We start from the raw sequence: 20,703 nt of genomic DNA, 5'->3' as shown, positions 1-20,703 counted from the left end.
TCTCCCTTGTCGATTACAATCCTTGCTTTAGCTCCATCCTTTAATTATGCTCATGCCCCTATTCTGCACGTCTAGTTCTTCTCCTCGTCTTTCAACAACCTTAGAGAGTAGTTATTCCCTTTTCAACAAAGGCCACCATCTAACTAACATTAACGTATAGCAACGAGATGTTTGTTACTGTGTGCTCATGATGTTTGTCCTTCTGCAATGACTGATTTGCTTCTTTGTGATGAGTGTTGATGTGTTGTGGCCCTTGGTCCGCAATGACATCAGTTTACTAGCTGAGTGCCATAGAGTTAGGTAGTTGGGTGCCCTCCCTTTTGTCTCTTTAGCCCATCTATGCTTAATTTTTATATTTATACCCTTCTCTCTTGCATAAGTCCTATTGGCATCCTACAACCTCTCTTAATCAGTCAAGATCAGAGTCGGCAGCATCTTCACTAAGTGCATATCAACGCTCATGTTAAGGGGGTTAGCCGCTAACCCCGATGAAGACAATGCGATCAACATCAACCAACAAGATAGAAGCGACACAATGAAAGAGTGTGTGGGGCCTAACCCACATGTCTAAGGGATCCACAAGAAGTGTATTGCTTGGTCTTGAGCGTCTGAAGGTCAAAGCAACCAGTCCACAAATTAAGCTTGTAGATTCAAAGTCAACTCAAGAAAGCAGTGAATAGCCTAAGAACCAACCTTGTTTTCTTGCTAACTTCTTCTTGAATCTCGGGGGGCGAGATTTATGTTAAGGGGGTTAGATTTGTAACACCTTGAATTTGGGGGTATAAAATTTCTTCTTAATATCCACAAAATTCAGGTGTTACCCTCTCCGTTATTTGTTTTCTTCTCTTTTTTCTAAATAATGGGAGAGTTTTTTTGTTACCTATATATATATATATACAAGTTTTTAGTGTAGTAAGATGAAACCCTAAAAGAACCCTTGACTATTGCATAGCATGCCGATACTTTTTATTGTACGTTGAATCGTGGTGGTTGTGCATCCATTCAAACTCAAGAAGTATATATTTATGGGTGATGATTGTGTTTTGAAGTGCATTTATATAATCTGCAACTAAATTCAAATAGTGAAAAGAAAAAAAATAAAAGAAAACAAAAAAAGGACACTGCCCAACGACCCCCTCCTTTTCCCGTGGCCGGCCCAGCCGCGCCAGCGGCCCACCAGGCCAGCGCCTCGGCCCCGCGCTCCTGGCCCAGCCGAGGCCCACTCTACTTGCCCCCTTGCTCTCCTCCCGTCGCAGCCCAGTTCGTTTCCCCCCACGGCCCAGCTCATCCCCTAGCAACATCGCGTGGCCCAGCCGCGGCCTCCCCTCCGGCCTGCTGGAGATCGCGAGTTTCGCGTGGCCCAAACCACTAGGCAACCAGCCAGCGCGTAGCCTAGCCCCTAGGCCGCCAACCATGCTCCAGGCTTCCGCTGTCAGCGGCCTAGCTCGCTCAATCCCGCTCGACCTCGCACGTGTACGACCCACGCTCGCTGGCCAGCCCCCTTGCGCTCTCTTGCATGCACAGGCGCGGCCCAGCCGCGCATCTCGCTCCCCTGCTCCACATCGTGCATGCCTGGTCTGTGTGACCCTGTACGTCTTCTCCAACCTCCCGTAACGCATGCCCACGATCTCACCTTATTCGCTACTGCATCCCCTGCCTCGTTCTTCCCCACGCACAACCGCCCAGTCAAAGAGCGCCTCTGCCGAGCCGCCCTTGCTGGGTTCCTGCTTGCAAGTCACTGTGGAGGAGCCACGACCAGCCGACAAGCCCCTGTGCGCGCGACAGCGCAAGCTTGTCCTCTCGTGGCCGGCCTGCTTCGCCCTGTGCACCGGCGTGGCCATCTAGGCGCCCGGCACGGCCCGCATGCCCTCGGCGCGGCTGCGGGTGCCCGCGGCACGTGGCCGGCGTGACCGACTGCCTGCGCAGTGCGCGACCAGCCCATCGTTTCGGCCAGCTACGCATGGTCGACGTGCCCGCGGCTCGCCCGCGCGCCCTCGTCGCGGCCTGCGTGTGGCCGGCGTGCCCACGACCCGTTCGCGCGTCTCCGGTGCAGTCTACGCGGCATAGCGACAGCCTCGCCGTCGCTTCGCGTCGTGCGCGCAGCACGTCGTCGTGCCTCACCACTAGATCGTCTCGCCATCCGCCGTCGTTGCAAGGTGAGCATCGTCTACGCGTTGGTAGCCTTGTTTCACTATGTCACACATTTTAAATAATTAATTATATTTTTTGTTTAACTAACCTTAATTAATTAGACTTTTCAATTAAACTAATTTATAGTAGTTAACTTACGCTTTATAAATCTATGTCGACATAATTAATAGTAACTCAAGTGTTTTGCTCTAATATTTGTTTAATATAAATGCGATGACTATTTAGTTTTTATCATGTTTGGCGCGCGTCGTTCGCGTGCGTAACGCGTGCTGCTCGCTCGCTTCGTCGTCGCTCGGTAAATCGTTATTTGCACGCTCTAATAACATCACTTCGCAATCGTTCATGTTGATCACTTGATTAATTGTTTAGTTGTCAGTTATTAAAATAACAGATCAATCAAATCTAGTTTATAATTTTAATTAGGCGTTTGTAGATAGCTGGTAACGTGTTGATGCTGACTTGAAGGTTATATTTAATACTTGGTTAATATTAGAAAAACGACGCAATTTAGTAGTTTCGCATGTCGCGCCATTTTCGCGAGTCGCGCGCTGTTTGCGTGTCGCCGTTGTTCGTTCGCGCGTTCGCGCCGCGCGGCTGGTGCGCGTGTTGTCGTGCACGCTGTTTCCACGTGTGTCGCTCGTGGTCGTCATATCGCATGTTTGAGTTGAATAATTAATTATTGGTTTGTTCATGGGTTAATAAAATAACAATTTAATTAGAACGAGTATATAGTTTTAACTCGTGCTTTTATAAATATAAATGCTAATTAACGTGATTAATACCAACTGAAATATTTTTCATTAATTATTTGTTTGTTGTTCGCGCACGACATCGTTTGCTCGTCATCATGTTGTTCGCGCGCATAGTCTCGTTGACTCGTGTGTTTCGCGCACTGTCGTGCGCGTTGTTTTGCGTGTGTCGCACGTGCCGTTCGCACGCGTTATCACACGTCGTGTGCGTGCGTCGCGTGTGCCATTTGCACGTGTCGTTTGCCTCGCCGCGTGTCCGCGCGTCGTCACGTGTCGATCACGTGTGTCACGCGGTGTCTGCGCGTGACAATAAATTGTTTTCGCTTACGAACACTCACATTAATAACGCTAATCTGTTAGGTCTCATATTTTAATTAATTTATTTAATGTTTGCTCGACTAATGTTGATTAGATTAATATTCCGATTAGATTATGAATAGTTTCCAACTTGCGCTGTAATAATAAACACTAACATGGTTAATGTTAACTTAACTTCTTTTTATTTATTTAATATTTTCTTAGTATAAACCTGCCACCTATTTAGTTTTCCCTGTCTGTCGCGCGAGTTGTTCCGCACATGGTGTCGTGTTGGTTCACGCGTCGTTCGCGCTGGTCGCGCGCACTGTTTTTGTGCATCGTAAATTCGCCTCGCTTAGAGTATCTCGTTTTAATTAAATCACTTATTTAACTGACATTTGTTAATATAGCATATTAATCGAACTAAATGATAGATATTACTTATATTTGATAATGTCGAATTAAAAGTTTTACTTAATATTTATTTAGCGTAAACGTGATATCTTCCAGACCGACGCTTCAAGTTCGACATTTCTTTTTCCTCGCATGACCATAGTAACACGCTCTATTTTGTTTTGCATGTTTTATTATGTTTTTACTTGAATGATGTAATGTTCTTATGCATATATATGTTTGCTTGTTTGTGTTTGTTTGTATTCGCTGTGCGTCGCGAATAGATTGCGATCTGTTTCCAAGCTTCGAGGGATCGAAGATCAAGCGTTGACGACCAAGTGATCTAGCTCTTCGAGTTCTACGAGATTGAAGACCCTAAGCATCTGTTTGGTGAAGGCAAGTGTCCTCTGACCCATTATGTCTCATTCATTTATAATTCACTGTCCTGCATTACTTAATTAAAACCTAAGGATTGACTAGCTTTATATTTACCTTATCCTTGATTACCTTTTGGGTTATTATGGTTAGCTTCATGCTATTGCTCTACTTTAATCAATGAACATGATGTGAACATTTATGATACAATGATATCTTGATTATGTTGATGATCTTGTGATATTTTAGGGGGCTCGGGCCATTTTCACTGAGTACCTCTCCGTAAGAACCTGTTCATGGAGTGACCACCCGGGATAACAGTGCAGCCATGAGGGTGGATGGGACGCCCTTAGCTGATTAATTAGATGAACCTAGGGGTGTAGTTGGCTTTGGCGGAGGGCCATCAATGGGGGCCGAGGCGTAGTGCTCGCTCTGCCAAGGGTGGTGCAGAGGTTCATTCGATTTGGTTTTGTTAGTCACCCACCTTGGGGAGGTGTACTGCGTTTGTACGATTGGCGAAACCTAACGAGCAACTATGCACGAGGGGAGTCTTTGTAAAGGCTACGTAGTGATACCCTGTCAGGCCACCTAGGTAGTGGTCAATGGGGATTAGCTCTCCTCGGGCAGAAAGGGAATCATGACTCATGGGTAAAGTGTGCGACCTCTGCAGAGGGTTAGAAACTGATATATCAGCCGTGCTCATGGTTATGAGTGGCCTTGGGATCCTCTTTGATTAGAGATACAGCTGGTTCGAGATTCAATGGTTCTATTAATGTTTTTGGTTCGATGATGATCATGATGTTCCTCGATGAGGAAATGGTTCACGAGTTGGCTATTACTAAAACTTGGCTTCCACTAATCATAAATACCTGACCAACTAAAATCAACTGCTTGAGCTTAACTCCACATAAAGCTAGTCCACCTCAGCCAAACGGGACATTTGCTGAGTACGTTGATGTGTACTCACCCTTGCTTTCACAAAACACCAGGTTGCCTTTGATGCAATCTATGCTAAGGTAAAGAAGAAGGCGTCGAGGCGGATCTCCAGGAGTTCCAACACTTCGACGAGTTCGAGGATTAGGCTAGCGACCTCCCCCAGTCAGCTGCCTGTGGCGGGTTTACTTACGTTGGCTACGTTTCTATTCTATGTACTTTGATTATATTATGTAAATGACTCTAGTTGCCTAGTGGTATTCGCCGGTTCTTCTGCTCCCGTTGGCGCAGCGAGATAGACGAAGGCTGGAGCGAAGGGTAGTGTCTTCGCCTTCGCCCCAACATTTGCCCTCCGAGGGACCAGTTCGACTGAGTCATCTGGTGCCGAAGACGTCGCTAGATGGTGGAGATGCTGCCCTCGCTTGAAGTGGTTCCGTGGGGTTTTTTGATGTGACCATTGACAGACGCGGTACTATTGGACTGCGGGTTTCTCGAAGCGTCGCGTCCCGTGTATAAAAAGGAGGGCGGGGCGGCGCGGTTCAGGTTCACTTTCTGTGCACCGCAAAACCCTAGCCTCCTTTTTGAAACCGCTCATCCTCTCGCCGGCCCTCCTTGCTCCTGCTCGTCGGAGATCTGGCCCGCGTCAAGCAGACCGCTCGCCGTCGCCGATGGTACGTAGCCATGTCGTCCTCTTCCTGATCTGCTGCGAGTACGCCGCCGGCCGGCGCATCGTCCGAGGACACTTTGAGCAACTTGGCAGCGGAGGAGTTACATCCTGGTGATACAGTGGAGTTTGGCGTGTCGCGGATTTCCTCAGTCCGCGTTCAGGATATGCAGCAACTTGGATACTTTGGTAGCGGAGTGGGGCGTGTCCCGGGAGCGGAGGAGGTCCCCGAGACGGAGGGCGAGCTGGTCGTGTTTGATGCATTTTTTGCCGCTGGTCTTCGTCTACCTGCACATCGATTCGTGGCGGAGGTCCTGCGGAAGTTCGAGGTCCAGGTCCACCAGCTGACGCCGAATGCTGTGGTGGCCCTGGTGAAGTATGTCTGGGCGACGACCTCGTACGACGGACAACCCTCTGTGGAGGTCTTCGCGAAACATTACTGTCTGCATTGGCAAAAGAGAAAAATTGGACATGAGATTGCACAATTTGGATCGTGCACATTTACGCCGAGGACCGGCAAGACTTTGATGGAAGTCGTGGAATTGGTTCCCTGCGCCCGCAATAAGTGGGGCAACTGGTGGGATTTCTGGTTTTATGTTTCCGAAGGCTCAGTCGAAGACCACCCAGGGCTCCCCGTGGCCGTCATGTGCTCCCATTATTACGTAGCGTACTCGTAGTTTGAGGTGGCAGAGGATGATGAAGACGAAGGAGCCCTTCGGTGCGCTGCCTGCATGAGTAGCGGGCGCGATTTGGTTGAGGAGTTTGTCGGGTATGGGGTATGGCCCTTGGCGCATGGCTAGGCGCTGGGCGAAGTATGCCCTCGCGAGATGCCCTCCCGGGGCGGGCAGCGGGTGTGAAGTCCTGCCTTCGCGTTGGATCTGCGCGGCCGGGATCCCGCCGCGTTCGTGCATGAAGCGGAAGACGGTGCGGCGAGGATCGTGGGGCGCTACGTGCCGAAGACAGAGGGTCTGTGAAGCTGGGATATCCGTGGGTCCAACGACAGATTGAATCGGGTCTTCGAATTGAACCGCTTGCCATACGGTGGTTATCCCAGGGAAGACGCCACCGATCGCCGCGGGAAGAAACCGATGGGCGTGACCGAGGAAGGGCCTTCGCAGGAGGCTGCCCCGACCACTAAGAAGAGAAAATTAGGTACTATAGTGGGGGAATGGGGGTGTCTGATAGTTTTGTTGTGGATTTGATGGGGACGTGCATAGCCCTCGGGGGAATGATGTCTTCGTCCGAGCTCCGGGAGTCTTCGGCGCGAATGCTGGAGGTTACCGGGGGTTGATGGCCCAAGAATGTTCCGATCCCCCGCGCGGCTGGCGAAGACTTCTATATGTCCTGCATGGCATGCGACTTGAAGGTGTTTCCTTACAGACGGAATATTGCTGTTGTTGTGTCGGCAGTGATGAACAAGGACCGTCAAGACGCTGCGCAGAAGCGCCGGGCCGTCGTCAGGATAGCAGATCCTATGCGTGAGGCGAAGAGGGCGCGGGGGAGCGCGAAGGCTGCTGCCTCCGGCAGTAACAAGCCGGTGCCGTCTGCAAAAGTAGCTGCCCCCGGACCCAGCAAGGCGTCGGCGAGCGCGAAGGCTGCCGCCTCTAGCGGAGGCAGGCCTCCCCCGGGCGGACCTACGAAAGGACAAGAGCTACCTTAGTAGGGGAGACGTGTTGCCGACTTCGGCACGAACATCAGTGTCGATGATTATTTTGTTGGTAAGTAATTTATTTTATTTTTTTGCTAGTTCTTTGACCGGTGATGTGTTGCAGGGTCGGGTGAGGGGTAGTTGGTTGCTGTTCCACCTTCGGCGGCAACCATGTCGCCAACGGCGGTGGTTGGGGCGAAGAGTGCCGCACAGGACCCGTGGGCCGCTTTCTGCGCGAGCGGCGAGATTCTGTCAGCCGCTGCCGCCAAGGACGTGGCAGGCTCCATGTCCCGGTGGTTGAGGGAGTCTTCGCAGCAGCTGAAGCAAGTAAGTTGTGCTGGACTTCGATGTTTTTTGCTTCCATGCGGGTTCGGGTCTCATGTGTTTTTTGTCAGGCGGCCGACTTCGCTGACTGCGTGGCGTCGGGTGTCCTGACTGCTGACGTGGCTGTCGAAGTCGAGAGTCTTCGGGCGCAGCATGCGGATGCTGTTCGGGAGAAGTCGGCTGCGGAAAGCAAGAACCGCAGGCTGACTGAGAAAGTGGCCGCCATGGAGGCCGATAAGAGGGACCTCCGGCGCCAGCTGGTGGAGGAGAGGAGGGAGGCCAACAAGGCCATTGCTGACGCGCAGGCTATGCAGGCCGAGGCTAAGGTGGCGCAGGCGGAGGGCAGTCTCGCCCGCCAACGCGCCGAAGAGCTGGAGGCGAGGCTCAACGCCCTGCGCGACCGCGTGGATAAGGCCGAGTCCTCGACACGCGCAGAGGTCGAGCAGACGCACGCACAGTTTGTGGACGCGTACTGCGAGCTGGGTGCGCGGACTGCTGACTTCGAGGCGCCTAGCCAAGAGAAGGGCCTTCGCTTCCTCGAATGGTTGCAGGAGGAGCTGCTGGTGCTCCCGACCATTGTGACGGGCTTCATGTCTTTTGCCTCCCTCGTCACCTGCGAGGGGGCCATGAATGCCTTGTCCCGCGAGGGGTGCAGGCACTACGAGGTCTTCGACCAAGCGGACGAGAACTTTGAGCGTGAAATCTTCAAGGTCGAAGACCCTGTGGTGAAGCAGTTGGCTGGGACACTTTTTGATAGGATGTGGGGGCCGCACAACCGAGAGGCTGTCAGGGATCGGTCCGACTGGGCGATAGAGCAGGTAAAGGCTGTTTTTGTGTGGTTATAAGTGTGAGTATATGTGGTTTCGCTAAATGAGTGTGTTGTTGCTGCAGCTGGCTCATGCCAAAGACGTCGAGGACCTTGTTGGTCTGGACGGCGCATTGCCCGAGGCCGCGGCGGTGGAACCGGTGCCGTCGCTCGATGCTGGTGAAGGCGCCTCGGCGATCCCTGCGGCGGCTAGCGAAGACCCCGCACCGGCCCTTGTGCCGACGGGCGAAGCCGCCCCGAAGGTGGCGGCCGAGCCGGCGACTGAGCCGGCAGCCGCGCCGGCAGCCGAAGACCCCACAGTCGTGGCCGAGATCCCGCCGCAGGTGGCTGAGTAGGTGTTTAAGGGGTGTGTAAATTTTGTGTGTGATACTGAACCTCGGTTGCTGTGCAGGTTCTTGAGTCTGGGCCTGCGCACGCAACCGCTACTGAGAATGATATTTTTGTGGTGGCTTCGACCGTGGTTGCTGAAGACGGTTCTGATGATTCTGTGTCTAAATTTTTTGAGTCTGATGGTTCTGGGAGTTCGATTGTGTGGACAGAGGAGTCTTCGGAAGAGGACTTAGATTATTTTGCAGCGTTGGATGTGGCTGAGGCGGAGACTTCTCCGCGTGTGATGGGTGCTGATGATCCTCCGGGTGCGAGTGCTGGGCGTAGGCGGCGAAGGGCGGTGGCGAAGCGGAGATTGGGTGAGTTGTCGCAAAGTGATAGGCGTCATCGTGGTGAGATGGAGGGTTGTCGTCTTCGTGTGGACGGGACTGGCAAGTGGGAATTGTTGTCCTCGCCGGTTGGGGCGAGTGTGGGTGAGGGGGAGCTGTGAAGTCTGTTTGCGGGTGAGGAATTGAGGATAATGTTGTTCAACTATAGGGAGATGGGTATCATCCCGAAGGTTGAGCCAATGTAATGTGCGATGCCCTCGCTGTATGTATGTAACCATACTCTTATGTGATGAAGCTGCGCGCTTTCGTTGATCGGGCCGCTCCCGTAGGCTTCTGTACGGAGTTCTTTAGAAAAGACTTCGATTTTTTGTACTAGTATTCCGGCTGCACCCGTAGGCGACTTTTGCGCGGAGGGTCTTTTGGATAAGACTTCGATATTTTGCACTTGTTGTGCTAGTCCGGCTGCACCGTTAGGCGACTTTTGCACGGAGAGTGGTTTTGTGCACTTGTTGTGCTAGTCCGGCTGCACCCTTAGGCGTCTTTTGCACGGAGAGTCTTTTGGAAAAGACTTCGATTTCTCGCACTTGTTGTGCTAGTCCGGCTGCACCCTTAGGCGACTTTTGCACGGAGTGTCGCACGCGAGGGAGGCTTCGCTGCTCCTCGCGGTGACTTTCGATGTGGTCGAATGCCGAAGACCGTCGATGCGGTCTTTTTCGACATTGTTGTAATTTTTTGCGGGGGATTTTTGCGTGTATATTACATGGCTCCGCCTCATTAAAAACCTCACCCCCGGGAGGAAAAGAGTGCGGGCTGGAATAAAACTGTTTGGTGAATTACAAGGGCGTGTTAGCCCTGAGGATTTAAACAAAAAATTTACGGAGATTGTCAATATTCCAGGAATGCTCTAGGTCTTCGTCGGATGGCGTTGTTAGCCTGTACGCGCTGGGGGACGCCTTCGTATTGACGATGAAGGGACCCTCCCATTTTGGACTCTGAAGAATATTCTTGCGCTTATTGTTTATATTCTTGCGCTTATTGTTTATATGCTTTGTGAAAGGGAATTAGGCTTACACCTAGTCCCTAATTAATTTTGGTGGTTGAATTGCCCAACACAAACATTTGGACTAACTAAGTTTGCCCGAAGTGTATAGATTACACAGGTGTAAAAGGTTCACACTCAGCCAATAAAAAGACCAAGTTTTTGGATTCAACAATGGAGCTAAGTGGGACCCAAAGGCCCTCTGGTCTGGGAGCACCGGACTGTCCGGTGCACCAGGGGACTCAGACTCAAACTCTCCACCTTCGGGAATTCCCAGAGGCGACTCGGCTATAATTCACCGGACTGTCCGGTGTACACCGGACAGTGTCCGGTGCGCCAAGGGAGGTCGGCCTCAGGAACTCGCCAGCTTCGGGAAACTCCAACGGCTAGTCCACTATAATTCACCGGACTGTCCGGTGTGCACCGGACTGTCCGGTGCGACTCCGGAGCAACGGCTATCTCCGCGCCAACGGCTCTCTGCAGAGCAATAAATGCGCGCGCAGCGCGCACAGGAGTCAGAATCGCCCATGCTGGCACACCGGACAGCAAACAGTACATGTCCGGTGTGCACCGGACACCCTGGAGGGCCCACAAGTCAGAAGCTCCAACGGTCAGAATCCAACGGCAGTGATGACGTGGCAGGGGGCACCGGACTGTCCGGTGTGCACCGGACTGTCCGGTGCGCCATCGAACAGACAGCCTTCCAACGGCCACTTTTGGTGGTTGGGGCTATAAATACCCCAACCACCCCACCATTTATTGCATCCAAGTTTTCTACTTCCCAACTACTACAAGAGCTCTAGCATTCAATTCTAGACACACCAAAGAGATCAAATCCTCTCCAAATTCCACACAACGCCATAGTGACTAGAGAGAGTGATTTGCTTGTGTTCTTTCGAGCTCTTGCACTTGGATTGCTTTCTTCTTTCTTGATTCTTTCATTGCGATCAAGCTCACTTGTAATTGAGGCAAGAGACACCAAACTTGTGGTGGTCCTTGTGGGAACTTTGTGTTCCAAGTGATTGAGAAGAGAAAGCTCACTCGATCCGCGGGATCGTTTGAGAGAGGGAAGGGTTGAAAGAGACCCGGCCTTTGTGGCCTCCTCAACGGGGAGTAGGTTTGCAAGAACCGAACCTCGGTAAAACAAATCTCCGTGTCTCACTTGCTTATTCGCTTGGGATTTGTTTTGCACCCTCTCTCGCGGACTCGCTTATATTTCTAACGCTAACCCGGCTTGTAGTTGTGTTTATATTTGTAAATTTCAGTTTCGCCCTATTCACCCCCCCTCTAGGCGACTTTCAATTGGTATCAGAGCCCGGTGCTTCATTAGAGCCTAACCGCTCGAAGTGATGTCGGGAGATCACGCCAAGAAGGAGATGGAGACCGGCGAAAAGCCCACTACAAGCCACGGGAGCACTTCATCGGAAGAGTCCCGCACCAAGAGGAAGGAGAAGAAGAAGAGCTCCTCCAACAAAGGGAAGGAGAAGAAATCTTCTTCTCAACACAAAGAGAAGAAGGAAAAGTCTTCTTCCCACAAGCCGCATCGGAAAGGCGACAAGCACAAAAGGATGAGGAAGGTGGTCTACTACGAGACCGACACTTCATCAACATCGACCTCCGACTCCGATGCGCCCTCCGTCACTTCTAAGCGCCAAGAGCGCAAGAAGTATAGTAAGATCCCCCTACACTACCCTCGCATTTCCAAACATACACCTTTACTTTCCGTCCCATTAGGCAAACCACCGACTTTTGATGGTGAAGATTACGCTAGGTGGAGCGATTTAATGCGATTTCATCTAACCTCGCTCCACAAAAGTATATGGGATGTTGTTGAGTTTGGTGCACAGGTACCATCGGTAGGGGATGAGAACTATGATGAGGATGAGGTGGCCCAAATCGAGCACTTCAACTCTCAAGCAACAACAATACTCCTCGCCTCTCTAAGTAGAGAGGAGTATAACAAAGTACAAGGGTTGAAGAGCGCCAAGGAGATTTGGGATGTGCTCAAAACCGCGCATGAGGGAGACGAGCTCACCAAGATCACCAAGCGGGAAACGATCGAGGGGGAGCTCGGTCGATTCCGGCTTCGCAAAGGGGAGGAGCCACAACACATGTACAACCGGCTCAAGACCTTGGTGAATCAAGTGCGCAACCTCGGGAGCGTAAAGTGGGATGACCACGAGATGGTTAAGGTTATTCTAAGATCTCTTATTTTCCTTAATCCTACTCAAGTCCAATTAATCCGTGGTAATCCTAGATATACTAAAATGACCCCCGAGGAAGTTATCGGGAATTTTGTGAGTTTTGAGTGCATGATCGAAGGCTCGAGGAAGATCAACGAGCTTGATGATGCCACCACATCCGAAGCTCAACCCGTTGCATTCAAGGCAACGGAGGAGAAGAAGGAGGAGTCTACACCAAGTCGACAACCAATAGACACCTCCAAGCTCGACAATGAGGAAATGGCGCTCGTCATCAAGAGCTTCCGCCAAATCCTCAAGCAAAGGAAGGGGAAGGACTACAAGTCCCGCTCCAAGAAGGTTTGCTACAAGTGTGGTAAGCCCGGTCATTTTATTGCTAAATGTCCTATATCTAGTGACAGTGACCGAGGTGACGACAAGAAGGGGAGGAGAAAGGAGAAGAAGAGGTATTACAGGAAGAAGGGCGGCGATGCCCATGTTTGTCGCGAGTGGGACTCCGACGAGAGCTCAAGCGACTCCTCCTCCGACGAGGACGCCGCCAACATCGCCGTCACCAAGGGACTCCTCTTCCCAAACGTCGGCCACAAGTGCCTCATGGCAAAGGACAGCAAAAAGAAGGTTAAATCTAAATCCTCCACTAAATATGAATCCTCTAGTGATGACAATGCTAGTGATGAGGAAGATAATTTGCGTTCCCTTTTTGCCAACCTTAACATAGCTCAAAAGGAAAAATTAAATGAATTAGTCAGTGCTATTCATGAAAAGGATGATCTTTTGGATTCTCAAGAAGATTGTCTAATTAAAGAAAACAAGAAACATGTTAAGGTTAAAAAAGCTTATGCTCTTGAGATTGAGAAATGTGAAAAATTATCTAGTGAGCTAAGCACTTGCCGTGAGATGATTGACAACCTTAGACATGAAAATGCTAGTTTAAATGCTAAGGTTGATTCACATGTTTGTAATATTTCAATTCCCAATCCTAGAGATAATAATGATGATTTGCTTGCTAGGATTGAAGAATTGAACATTTCTCTTGCTAGCCTTAGAAATGAAAATGAAAAATTGCTTGCTAAGGCTAAAGATTTTGATGTTTGCAATACTACTATTTCCGATCTTAGAGATAAGAATGATATTCTACATGCTAAGATTGTTGAACTTAATTCTTGCAAACCCTCTACGTCTACCATTGAGCATGTCACTATTTGTGCTAGATGTAGAGATATTGATGTTGATGCTATTCATGATCACATGATCTTAATTAAGAAACAAAATGGTCATATAGCTAAACTTGATGCTAAAATTGCCGAGCACAACTTAGAAAATGAGAAATTTAAATTTGCTCGTAGCATGCTTTATAATGGGAGACGCCCTGGCATTAAGGATGGCATTGGCTACCAAAGGGGAAACAATGTTAAACTTAATGCCCCTCCTAAAAGATTGTCAAATTTTGTTAAGGGCAAGGCTCCCATGCCTCAGGATAACGAGGGTTACATTTTATACCCTGTCGGTTATCCCGAGGACAAAATTAGGAAAATTCATTCTAGGAAGTCTCACTCTGGCCCTAATCATGCTTTTATGTATAAGGGTGAGACATCTAGTTCTAGGCAACCAACCCGTGCCAAGTTGCCTAAGAAGAAAATTCCTAATGCATCAAATAAACATAGCATTTCATTTAAGACTTTTGATGCATCATATGTTTTGACTAACAAATCCGGCAAGGTCGTTGCCAAGTTTGTTGGGGGCAAACACAAGGGCTCCAAGACTTGTGTTTGGGTACCCAAAGTTCTTGTTTCTAATGCCAAAGGACCCAAAACCGTTTGGGTACCTAAAGTCAAGAACTAAAATTGTTTTGTAGGTTTATGCATCCGGGGGCTCAAGTTGGATACTCGACAGCGGGTGCACAAACCACATGACAGGGGAGAAAAGGATGTTCTCCTCATATGAGAAAAACCAAGATCCCCAAAGAGCAATCACATTCGGGGATGGAAATCAAGGTTTGGTCAAAGGACTTGGTAAAATTGCTATATCTCCTGACCATTCTATTTCCAATGTTTTCTTGTTGATTCTTTAGATTACAATTTGCTTTCCGTATCCCAATTATGTCAAATGGGCTACAACTGTCTATTTACTGATGTAGGTGTTACTGTCTTTAGAAGAAGTGATGATTCAATAGCATTTAAGGGAGTGTTAGAGGGTCAGCTATACTTGGTAGATTTTGATAGAGCTGAACTCGACACTTGCTTGGTTGCTAAGACTAACTTGGGTTGGCTCTGGCACCGCCGACTAGCCCATGTTGGGATGAAGAATCTTCACAAGCTTCTAAAGGGAGAACACATTTTAGGATTAACAAATGTTCATTTTGAGAAAGACAGGATTTGTAGCGCATGCCAAGCAGGGAAGCAAGTTGGCACCCATCATCCACACAAGAACATCATGACGACCGACAGGCCGCTTGAGCTACTCCACATGGATCTATTCGGCCCAATTGCTTACATAAGCATCGGCGGGAGTAAGTATTGTCTTGTAATAGTGGATGATTATTCTCGCTTCACTTGGGTATTCTTTTTACAGGAAAAATCTCAAACCCAAGAGACCTTAAAGGGATTCTTGAGACGGGCTCAAAATGAGTTCGGCTTAAGGATCAAGAAAATAAGAAGCGACAACGGGACGGAGTTCAAGAACTCTCAAATTGAAGGCTTTCTTGAGGAGGAGGGCATCAAGCATGAGTTCTCTTCTCCCTACACGCCACAACAAAATGGTGTAGTGGAGAGGAAGAATCGAACTCTATTGGATATGGCAAGAACCATGCTTGATGAGTACAAGACTTCGGATCGGTTTTGGGCGGAGGCAGTCAACACCGCTTGCTACGCCATCAACCGGTTATATCTACACCGAATCCTCAAGAAGACATCATATGAACTCCTAACCGGTAAAAAGCCCAACATTTCATATTTTAGAGTCTTTGGTAGCAAATGCTTTATTCTTGTTAAAAGAGGTAGAAAATCTAAATTTGCTCCTAAAACTGTAGAAGGCTTTTTACTTGGTTATGACTCAAACACAAGGGCATACAGGGTCTTTAACAAGTCCACTGGACTAGTTGAAGTCTCATGTGACGTTGTGTTTGATGAAACTAACGGCTCTCAAGTAGAGCAAGTTGATCTTGATGAGATAGGTGATGAACAGGCTCCATGCATAGCGCTAAGGAACATGTCCATTGGGGATGTGTGTCCTAAGGAATCCGAAGAGCCTCCACATGCACAAGATCAACCATCCTCCTCCACGCTAGCATCTCCACCAACTCAAAATGAGGATGAAGCTCAAGTTGATGAAGTAGAAGATCAAGCAAATGAGCCACCTCAAGATGACGGCAATAATCAAGGGGGAGATGCAAATGATCAAGACAAGGAGGATGAAGAGCAAAGGCCGCCACACCCAAGAGTCCACCAAGCAATCCAACGAGATCACCCCGTCGACACCATCCTCGGCGACATTCATAAGGGGGTAACTACTAGATCTCGGGTTGCTCATTTTTGTGAACATTACTCTTTTGTTTCCTCTATTGAGCCACACAGGGTAGAGGAAGCTCTCCAAGATTCGGATTGGGTGGTGGCAATGCAAGAGGAGCTCAACAACTTCACTAGAAATGAGGTATGGCATTTGGTTCCACGTCCTAACCAAAATGTTGTAGGAACCAAATGGGTCTTCCGCAACAAGCAAGACGAGCATGGTGTGGTGACAAGGAACAAAGCTCGACTTGTGGCCAAGGGATACTCCCAAGTCGAAGGTTTGGATTTCGGTGAAACCTATGCACCCGTAGCTAGGCTTGAGTCAATTCGTATATTATTGGCCTATGCTACTTACCATGGCTTTAAGCTTTATCAAATGGACGTGAAAAGTGCCTTCCTCAACGGACCAATCAAGGAAGAGGTCTATGTTGAGCAACCTCCCGGCTTTGAAGATAGTGAGTACCCTAACCATGTCTATAGGCTCTCTAAGGCGCTTTATGGGCTCAAGCAAGCCCCAAGAGCATGGTATGAATGCCTTAGAGATTTCCTTATTGCTAATGGCTTCAAAGTCGGCAAAGCCGATCCTACACTCTTTACTAAAACTCTTGAAAATGACTTGTTTGTATGCCAAATTTATGTTGATGATATTATATTTGGGTCTACTAACGAGTCTACATGTGAAGAGTTTAGTAGGATCATGACACAGAAATTCGAGATGTCGATGATGGGGGAGTTGAAGTATTTTCTAGGATTCCAAGTCAAGCAACTCCAAGAGGGCACCTTCATTTGTCAAACCAAATACACTCAAGACATACTAACCAAGTTTGGAATGAAGGATGCCAAGCCCATCAAGACACCCATGGGAACAATTGGGCATCTCGATCTCGACACGGGAGGTAAGTCCGTGGATCAAAAGGTATACCGGTCGATGATAGGTTCATTGCTTTATTTATGTGCATCTCGACCGGACATTATGCTTTCTGTTTGCATGTGTGCAAGATTCCAAGCCGACCCTAAGGAATCACACCTTACGGCCGTAAAACGAATCTTGAGATATTTAGCTTATACTCCTAAGTTTGGGCTTTGGTACCCTAGGGGATCCAATTTTGATTTAATTGGTTATTCGGATGCCGATTGGGCGGGGTGCAAAATCAATAGAAAGAGCACATCGGGGACTTGCCAGTTCTTGGGAAGATCCTTGGTGTCATGGGCTTCAAAGAAGCAAAATTCGGTCGCTCTTTCTACCGCCGAAGCCGAGTACATTGCCGCAGGCCATTGTTGCGCGCAATTGCTTTGGATGAGGCAAACCCTGCGGGACTACGGTTACAAATTAACCAAAGTCCCTTTGCTATGTGATAATGAGAGTGCAATCAAAATGGCCGACAATCCCGTCGAGCACAGCCGCACTAAACACATAGCCATTCGGTATCATTTTCTTCGGGATCACCAACAAAAGGGGGATATCGAGATTTCATACATTAACACTAAAGATCAATTAGCCGATATCTTTACCAAGCCACTCGATGAACAATCTTTTACCAGACTTAGGCATGAGCTTAATATTCTTGATTCTAGAAATTTCTTTTGCTAAACTTGCACATATTGCTCATAAATGTACCTTTGATCATATCTCTTTTATATGCTATGACTAATGTGTTTTCAAGAGTATTTCAAACCAAGTCATAGGTATATTGAAAGGGAATTGGAGTCTTCGGCGAAGACCAAGGCTTCCACTCCGTAACTCATACTTCGCCATCACTCCAAGCAACTCTCTATTCCTTGGGGAGAAATGAGCATCAAAGAAAAGGACTTCGTCTTTGGGAGAAAGTAAGAGCCCAAAGCTAAAGGACCGGACTTCGCCTTTGGTATAATCTTAACTCATTTATTTATGACCAAAGGGGAAGATAGCACTTCGAGGGCTCTAATGATTCCGTTTTTGGCGATTCATGCCAAAAAGGGGGAGATATGAGCCCAAAGCAAAAGGACCGCACCACCACCAAATTCAAAAATTTAGTGTTGAATATTTTCAATTGGTATCCTATTATGTTCAAAAGGGGGTGAGGTAGTATTTCAAAAATTGTATATCAAAACCCTCTTGAACACTAAGAGGTGGATCTCATTTAGGGGGAGTTTTGTTTAGTCAAAAAGAGAAGCATTTGAAACAGGGGGAGAAAATTTCAAATCTTGAAAATGCTTGGCAAAATCTTATTCATTCACCTTTGACTATTTGCAAAAGAACTTTGAAAAGGATTTACAAAAGAGTTTGCAAAAACAAAACATGTGGTGCAAGCGTGGTCCAAAATGTTATATAGAAAGAAACAATCCATTCATATCTTGTAAGTATTTATATTGGCTCAATTCCAAGCAACCTTTGCACTTACATTATGCAAACTAGTTCAATTATGCACTTCTATATTTGCTTTGGTTTGTGTTGGCATCAATCACCAAAAAGGGGGAGATTGAAAGGGAATTAGGCTTACACCTAGTCCCTAATTAATTTTGGTGGTTGAATTGCCCAACACAAACATTTGGACTAACTAAGTTTGCCCGAAGTGTATAGATTACACAGGTGTAAAAGGTTCACACTCAGCCAATAAAAAGACCAAGTTTTTGGATTCAACAATGGAGCTAAGTGGGACCCGAAGGCCCTCTGGTCTGGGAGCACCGGACTGTCCGGTGCACACCGGACAGTGTCCGGTGCACCAGGGGACTCAGACTCAAACTCTCCACCTTCGGGAATTCCCAGAGGCGACTCGGCTATAATTCACCGGACTGTCCGGTGTACACCGGACAGTGTCCGGTGCGCCAAGGGAGGTCGGCCTCAGGAACTCGCCAGCTTCGGGAAACTCCAACGGCTAGTCCACTATAATTCACCGGACTGTCCGGTGTGCACCGGACTGTCCGGTGCGACTCCGGAGCAACGGCTATCTCCGCGCCAACGGCTCTCTGCAGAGCAATAAATGCGCGCGCAGCGCGCACAGGAGTCAGAATCGCCCATGCTGGCACACCGGACAGCAAACAGTACATGTCCGGTGTGCACCGGACACCCTGGAGGGCCCACAAGTCAGAAGCTCCAACGGTCAGAATCCAACGGCAGTGATGACGTGGCAGGGGGCACCGGACTGTCCGGTGTGCACCGGACTGTCCGGTGCGCCATCGAACAGACAGCCTTCCAACGGCCACTTTTGGTGGTTGGGGCTATAAATACCCCAACCACCCCACCATTCATTGCATCCAAGTTTTCTACTTCCCAACTACTACAAGAGCTCTAGCATTCAATTCTAGACACACCAAAGAGATCAAATCCTCTCCAAATTCCACACAACGCCATAGTGACTAGAGAGAGTGATTTGCTTGTGTTCTTTCGAGCTCTTGCACTTGGATTGCTTTCTTCTTTCTTGATTCTTTCATTGCGATCAAGCTCACTTGTAATTGAGGCAAGAGACACCAAACTTGTGGTGGTCCTTGTGGGAACTTTGTGTTCCAAGTGATTGAGAAGAGAAAGCTCACTCGATCCGCGGGATCGTTTGAGAGAGGGAAGGGTTGAAAGAGACCCGGCCTTTGTGGCCTCCTCAACGGGGAGTAGGTTTGCAAGAACCGAACCTCGGTAAAACAAATCTCTGTGTCTCACTTGCTTATTCGCTTGGGATTTGTTTTGCACCCTCTCTCGCGGACTCGCTTATATTTCTAACGCTAACCCGGCTTGTAGTTGTGTTTATATTTGTAAATTTCAGTTTCGCCCTATTCACCCCCCCTCTAGGCGACTTTCACTTTGGTGTAATGTTACCATATCCATTGTTTGCTTGATTGTATGTATTACTACGAATAGAGGCGAGGTCACGTGGACTCTGAAGACTAAATTGGAGAAGTACCTATAATCTCAAGTATAAGACAAGTTGTGCCCTTGATCACTCTTCCTTACCTAATAATGTTCTATGTTAATCACTATGACCTGCTTAGGTTAATTTGATGGGACCAAATAGGTTTCCCTAGTTTGTTTACCCCATACCTTGCAAACAAATGAACTATTTCGTAGACTCTCTATTGCTCTACCTGGTTTTGGGATTAATGTTATATTGAATTATGAACATGTTCTATTAATATTGCTGGTTTAATTATTGTTCATATTAAGATTATTATATTAAATGGAACATGGAGCGACCACCCGGGAAAACAGTGCTACCACAAGGGTGGAATGGGGCGTCCTTGTCTTAATAAATTGGAAAGCTAGTGTGAGTTAATCCTTTCCCGAAATGGGCAAGCGAGGTGGAGTTGTGCAAGTGTAGGGAGGTCCTCGGGTCGAACTGTATTTTTAGCTTTCCGGATGAGGGATTGCCTTTGCCCCAGAATCAGTAGCGGGTTCTCTTCTCTAGTGGAATGTAACACCCTAAATTTGGGAGTATAAATTTTTTCTCTAAATACCTACCAAATTCAGGTGTTACCCTTGTCTCTCCCTCTAGTATCTCTCTCTTCCTTTTTCTTTTGAGTAGAATTAACTTAATTTAGTGAGTGATTAATTATTTTACTTTGTCAAAACTATGTGAGTCATGAATTGTTGTATCATGCTGAGCCTAAATTATTCTTTAATTTGATGCACATGTTTGAATTATTTGAATTTGGGTTTGTGTTTGAATTTGAATTGAGTTCATTAGAGAAAATAAAAAGAAAAGCATTTAGAAAATCACTGGAAAAAGGAAAAACCACTTTCAGCCCAGTCACCCTAGTCCAGTCCAGCAGGGGCGCGCGCGCGGACGCACTGCCTGACAGTAGGGATGGCAACAGGTCGGATTCGGGTCGGGCATAATAAATACCCGCCCGCGACCGTACCCACGGGTATTAGCCATACACCCATACCCGCCCGCAACTGTACCCGTGGGTAAAAAATTGTACCCGTATCCATACCCGTCGGGTATCGGGTATATATATATATATATATATATA

This window comes from Zea mays, chromosome 5, assembly GCF_902167145.1.
Source record: "Zea mays cultivar B73 chromosome 5, Zm-B73-REFERENCE-NAM-5.0, whole genome shotgun sequence".
NCBI classification, from domain to species: Eukaryota; Viridiplantae; Streptophyta; class Magnoliopsida; order Poales; family Poaceae; genus Zea; species Zea mays.
Note: the sequence above shows the minus strand (reverse complement) of the source record.